The sequence below is a fragment of the Oncorhynchus mykiss genome, chromosome 14, assembly GCF_013265735.2.
Source record: "Oncorhynchus mykiss isolate Arlee chromosome 14, USDA_OmykA_1.1, whole genome shotgun sequence".
NCBI classification, from domain to species: domain Eukaryota; kingdom Metazoa; phylum Chordata; class Actinopteri; order Salmoniformes; family Salmonidae; genus Oncorhynchus; species Oncorhynchus mykiss.
In genome coordinates, this window is record NC_048578.1 from 36,528,272 (window position 1) to 36,535,771 (window position 7,500).

The window sequence follows — 7,500 nt, forward strand, 5'->3', positions numbered from 1 at the left end:
GATTAGTCCCAGTCCGAGACAACCCTGGAGGGCGTCCTTTCTAGCTGCAATGGATAACACATTAAATGGCACATTGGAGCCTCTGACCATCTAGTCCTAAAGCCGTTGAGGCCATACCTGGGTTCAAAAAGTATTTGAAAACTCTTAAATAGTTTACTATTGTTTGATTGAGGTTGCTTGACACAATGGAACCAATGGAATAACCCCAAAAGTGCAAACCCTACAAACATGGCACGCCAGGAAGGCTAAAGCAAAACCATCAAAGCATTTGAAAGATTTCAAATGCTATTTGAACCCAGGTGTTGTTGAGGCGTCTAGGCGGCCGCTGTGCCGCAGCACCAACTGATAAGATCATCATGTAAACACACCCTGGTTTTGTCCCAAATGGCACCCTATTCCCTATGTAGTGCACTACATTTGACCAGAGCCCACAGGGGAGAGAAAGGCTACACAGTGATGCTTGTACAAGGAACCTTATGTAACTGAACGTAATGTATGCAGAGAAACTGGAGCTGGTCGTGTGTACACCTCCCCCGTCATCCCACTCCTCTCCCACTCCTCATTATAGGACTTCCCCCTCCTTATTTTCACTCCACTGTGTGTGTGTGTCTGAGTCTGTGTGTGTGTGTGTGTGTGTGTGTGTGTGTGTGTGTGTGTGTGTGTCTGTCTGTGTGTGTGTGTGGGTCTGTCTGTCTGTGTGTGTGTGTGTGTGTGTGGGTGTGTGTGTGTCTGTCTGTCTGTGTGTGTGTCTGTGAGTGTGTCTGTGAGTGTGTCTGCGTGTTCCCCCACTCCCCACTCCTGTATCTCGGACGTAAATGCTTGTATATGTTTTAATGGTACACCTGACAAGTAGTAAACAGATAACGATTCAATACATTTCTCTGAAAGAAATTGAATTCAAGACATTGTGTGACAGGACACATATAACAGGGTCAACTACTACGCTCTATTAAAACGCGATGTTACTGTTTCCTTTATTTTAGCAGTTACCTTTACCTGGCCAGCTACAGTATCTCCTCCTGTTACCTTTACCTGGCCAGCTACAGTATCTCCTCCTGTTACCTTTACCTGACCAGCTACGGTATCTCCTCCTGTTAACTTTACCTGACCAGCTACAGTATCTCCTCCAGTTACCTTTACCTGGCCAGCTACAGTATCTCCTCCTGTTACCTTTACCTGGCCAGCTACAGTATCTCCTCCTGTAACGGTGACGGCTAATATCTTCATCCAGGTCAAGAGCCCCCCCCCCCCCCACACACACAAACACACACACACACACACACACACACACACACACACACACACACACACACACACACACACACACACACACACCACACACAACACAGACAACACTGATCATAACTGACAGGGTATTTATATTGACATTAGAAATTCCATATAGCTGTCATGTCATGAAGTACTACACGTTCACATGAACGTTTTCTCACTTGTGCTTTCTGTCGTCACGTCAGCTTGCATAAATCAACTGTTAAAGGAATGAGAGTGTTCTCCCTCACGCTCCAGGCCAAATCTCTCCCACGATCTGCGTGACTTCACAGAAGAAACGCTGGAGGGTAAGGACTTCTATTGGCATGTCCTTCAACATCAACGTATCGCAAAAAAAAAAAAACGCTTTAGATGGCATCTTAAAGAACATTCGTAAGGGATTTTGTTTGTCATCGCTGTGTACTAAAATGTAGTGAGGAATGCAGCTTTCGTCCTACCCTCTCATTGTGTGTTTGTAGATGCCTACAGACAGTGTACCCAGTGTATTTCATAGACCGTATAAAACACCTTACGTTACAGAGCAATGGACCAGAGAATAACAAAGGAATATTCGGATCATTTGCATGGAGCACAGCCCTGACACTGACAATAGCTAAGACAATACAACACAATACAATACAGTACAATACTTTACAACACAATAGAAAACAACGCAATACAACACAATAGAGTACAACACAATACAATACATTCCAACACAACACCATGCAATACATTATAGTGACAGACGATTAAAGGGAAGGACAGATATGTAGTGACAGGCAGTTAAAGGGACGGGCCAGATATATAGAGACATGCAGTTAAAGGGACGGCCAGATATGTAGTGACAGGCAGTTAAAGGGACGCCCAGATATATAGAGACAGGCAGGTGAAGGGACGGGCAGATATATAGAGACAGGCAGTTAAAGGGACGGGCAGATATATAGTGACAGGCGGGTGAAGGGACGGGCAGATATATAGTGACAGGCGGGTGAAGGGACGGGCAGATATATAGTGACAGGCAGTTAAAGGGACGGGCAGATATATTGAGACAGACGGTTAAAGGGAAGGCCAGATATATAGAGACAGGCTGTAAAGGGACGGGCAGATATATAGAGACAGGCGGGTGAAGGGACGGGCAGATATATAGTGACAGGCGGGTGAAGGGACGGGCAGATATATAGTGACAGGCAGTTAAAGGGACGGGCAGATATATAGTGACAGGCAGTTAAAGGGACGCCCAGATATATTGAGACAGACGGTTAAAGGGAAGGCCAGATATATAGAGACAGGCTGTAAAGGGACGGGCAGATATATAGAGACAGGCGGTTAAAGGGACACCCAGATATATAGAGACAGGCAGGTGAAGGGACGGGCAGATATATAGTGACAGGCAGGTGAAGGGACGGGCAGATATATAGTGACAGGCAGTTAAAGGGACGCCCAGATATATAGAGACAGGCAGGTGAAGGGACGGGCAGATATATAGTGACAGGCAGGTGAAGGGATGGCCAGATATATAGTGACAGGCTGTAAAGGGACGGGCAGATATATAGTGACAGGCGGTTAAAGGGAAGGCCAGATATATAGAGACAGGCAGGTGAAGGGACGGCCAGATATATAGTGACAGGCAGTTAAAGGGACGGGCAGATATATAGTGACAGGCTGTAAAGGGACGGGCAGATATATAGAGACAGGTGGTTAAAGGGACGGGCAGATATATAGTGACAGGCAGTTAAAGGGACGCCCAGATATATTGAGACAGACGGTTAAAGGGAAGGCCAGATATATAGAGACAGGCTGTAAAGGGACGGGCAGATATATAGAGACAGGTGGTTAAAGGGAAGGCCAGATATATAGTGACAGGCAGTTAAAGGGACGGCCAGATATATAGAGACAGGCAGGTGAAGGGACGGCCAGATATATAGTGACAGGCGGTTAAAGGGAAGGCCAGATATATAGTGACAGGCAGTTGAAGGGACGGCCAGATATATAGAGACAGGCAGGTGAAGGGACGGGCAGATATATAGTGACAGGCAGTTAAAGGGACGGGCAGATATATAGTGACAGGCAGTTAAAGGGACGGGCAGATATATAGTGACAGGCAGTTAAAGGGACGGACAGATATATAGTGACAGGCAGTTAAAGGGACGGCCAGATATATAGAGACAGACGGTTAAAGGGAAGGCCAAATATATAGAGACAGGCTGTAAAGGGACGGGCAGATATATAGTGACAGGCGGTTAAAGGGAAGGCCAGATATATAGAGACAGGCTGTAAAGGGACGGGCAGATATGTAGTGACAGGCGGTTAAAGGGACGGGCAGATATATAGTGACAGGCAGTTAAAGGGACGGGCAGATATATAGTGACAGGCAGTTAAAGGGACGGGCAGATATATAGTGACAGGCTGTTAAAGGGACGCCCAGATATATTGAGACAGGCAGGTGAAGGGACGGCCAGATATATAGAGACAGGCGGCTAAAGGGAAGGCCAGATAAATAGTGACATGCAGTTAAAGGGACGCCCAGATATATAGAGACAGGCAGGTGAAGGGACGGGCAGATATATAGTGACAGGCAGTTAAAGGGAAGGCCAGATATATAGAGACAGGCTGTAAAGGGACGGGCAGATATGTAGTGACAGGCGGTTAAAGGGACGGGCAGATATATAGTGACAGGCAGTTAAAGGGACGGCCAGATGTATAGTGACAGGCAGTTAAAGGGACGGCCAGATATATAGTGACAGGCTGTAAAGCGACGGGCAGATATATAGTGACAGGCAGTTAAAGGGACGGGCAGATATATAGAGACAGGTGGTTAAAGGGACGGACAGATATATGGAGACAGGCAGTTAAAGGGACGGGCAGATATATAGTGACAGGCAGTTAAAGGGACGGGCAGATATATAGTGACAGGCAGTTAAAGGGACGGCCAGATATATAGTAACAGGCTGTAAAGGGACGGGCAGATATATGGTGACAGACGGTTAAAGGGAAGGCCAGATATATGGTGACAGGCTGTAAAGGGACGGGCAGATATATAGAGACAGGCAGTTAAAGGGACGGCCAGATATATAGAGACAGGCGGTTAAAGGGAAGGCCAGATATATAGTGACAGGCAGTTAAAGGGACGCCCGGATATATAGAGACAGGCGGTTAAAGGGACGGGCAGATATATAGTGACAGGCAGTTAAAGGGACGGGCAGATATATAGTGACAGACAAGTGAAGGGACGGGCAGATATATAGTGACAGGCAGTTAAATAGTGACAGGCAGTTATATAGTGACAGGCGGGTGAAGGGATGGGCAGATATATAGTGACAGGCAGTTAAAGGGACGGGCAGATATATAGTGACAGGCAGGTGAAGGGACGGGCAGATATATAGAGACAGGCAGGTGAAGGGACGGGCAGATATATAGTAACAGGCAGTTAAAGGGACGGGCAGATATATAGTGACAGGCTGTTAAAGGGACTGGCAGATATATAGTGACAGGCTGTAAAGGGACGGCCAGATATATAGAGACAGGCAGGTGAAGGGACGGGCAGATATATAGTGACAGGCAGTTAAAGGGACGGCCAGATATATAGAGACAGGTGGTTAAAGGGACGGCCAGATATATAGTGACAGGCAGGTGAAGGGACGGCCAGATATATAGAGACAGGTGGTTAAAGGGACGGCCAGATATATAGTGACAGGCAGGTGAAGGGACGGCCAGATATATAGAGACAGGTGGTTAAAGGGACGGCCAGATATATAGTGACAGGCAGTTAAAGGGACGGCCAGATATATAGAGACAGGCAGTTAAAGGGACGGCCAGATATATAGTGACAGGCAGTTAAAGGGACGGCCAGATATATAGAGACAGGCAGTTAAAGGGACGGCCAGATATATAGAGACAGGCAGGTGAAGGGACGGGCAGATATATAGTGACAGACAAGTGAAAGGACGGGCAGATATATAGTGACAGGTGGTTAAAGGGATGGCCAGATATATAGTGACAGGCAGTTAAAGGGACGGCCAGATATATTGAGACAGGTGGTTAAAGGGACGGCCAGATATATAGAGACAGGTGGTTAAAGGGAAGGCCAGATATATAGTGACAGGCAGTTAAAGGGACGGCCAGATATATAGAGACAGGCGGGTGAAGGGACGGGCAGATATATAGTGACAGGCAGTTAAAGGGACGGGCAGATATATAGTGACAGGCAGTTAAAGGGACGGCCAGATATATAGAGACAGGCAGGTGAAGGGACGGGCAGATATATAGTGACAGGCAGTTAAAGGGACGGCCAGATATATAGTGACAGACAAGTGAAGGGACGGGCAGATATATAGTGACAGGCAGTTAAAGGGACGGCCAGATATATAGTGACAGACAAGTGAAGGGATGGGCAGATATATAGTGACAGGTGGTTAAAGGGATGGCCAGATATATAGAGACAGGCAGGTGAAGGGACGGGCAGATATGTAGTGACAGGTGGTTAAAGGGACGGCCAGATATATAGTGACAGACAAGTGAAGGGACGGGCAGATATATAGTGACAGGCAGTTAAAGGGAAGGCCAGATATATAGAGACAGGCGGGTGAGTGCTGAGGGCTGTAAATAAAGGAAGAGGCTATTTAAGACATACAGTAGCACATGACTTAGACTCAGACACGCACAGGTACAAACCTACAGACGAGGCAAAGGAACAGCAACCTATCGTCCCAGGCCTCCCCACACATACGCACACAGCCTCAGAATGCCCCCATGTAACCACATGCTCTTTGAGGTGGCTGACTCACAGTCAGAAGGTCTAACTTTTTAATTGATGCAGGCTAACCAAGGTAGACAAGCACACTCGTACGCAATGCATCACAGAAATATGAGAGCTGAAGTGATGGATTCAACTTCTGCGACTAGCTCTAGAACATTCTCTGGAACACAGTTCTGACACAGTACCTCCCAATGGTACCAGTACCTCCCGATGGTACCAGTACCCCCCAATGGTACCTGTACCCACCAATGATACCAGTACCTAGTGTCCATACTGATTCACTGGAACAGTTTCTGAAACACAGTTCTGACACAGTACCTCCCAATGGTACCAGTACCTAGTGTCCATACGGTTCCTAACACATTAAAAGGATATCTGTTGCACAGTAAGAAAATGTTGTTTTTCATGCATATAGTCTTTCCAACATAGACTAGAGCACAAATATGAAAATACGTCTCTAAGAGCTAAGGTTATGAATTGAGCTCCCGCCACCAGCCACTAATAAGTGACAGCTGAGAGCGTGTCCACATATGTGCACCCAGTGGAACGTATTCTCAGCCTCGTACGGTTTCATCCTCAGCTATAGCACATACTGTCCTAGTTTGACACATGCCCCCTTTGTGCGCCTCAAGTAAATCCATGCAAGTCTTACAGTTCACTTTGCCTGTATCCATGAAACTCTCTCTATGGTGCTGTTAAGAACCTGATAAATACAGATGATAACCTGAGTAATACAGTAATACAGATAGATAGACCATGATAACCTGAGTAATACAGTAATACAGATAGATAGACCATGATAACCTGAGTAATACAGTAATACAGCTAGGTAGACCATGATAACCTGAGTAATACAGTAATACAGCTAGACAGACCATGATAACCTGAGTAATACAGTAATGCAGCTAGATAGACCATGATAACCTGAATAATACAGTAATACAGATAGATAGACCATGATAACCTGAGTAATACATTAATACAGCTAGACAGACCATAATAACCTGAATAATACAGTAATACAGCTAGATAGACCATGATAACCTGAGTAATACAGTAATACAGCTAGATAGACCATGATAACCTGAGTAATACAGTAATACAGCTAGATAGACCATGATAACCTGAGTGATACAGATAGATAGACCATGATAACCTGAGTAATACAGCTAGATAGACCATGATAACCTGAGTAATACAGATAGATAGACCATGATAACCTGAGTAATACAGATAGATAGACCATGATAACCTCAGTAAAACAGCTAGATAGACCACGATAACCTGAGTAATACAGATAGATAGACCATGATAACCTGAGTAATACAGATAGATAGACCATGATAACCTGAGTAATACAGATAGATAGACCATGATAACATGAGTAATACAGATAGATAGACCATGATAACCTGAGTAATACAGATAGATAGACCATGATAACCTGAGTAATACAGATAGATAGACCATGA

General features: G+C 45.6%; 1 pseudogene; it reads left to right on the plus strand.

Annotated features, from left to right (window-relative positions):
* LOC118938764 overlaps positions 1-7,500 on the plus strand; it is a 23,746-nt pseudogene that overhangs the window by 964 nt on the left and 15,282 nt on the right.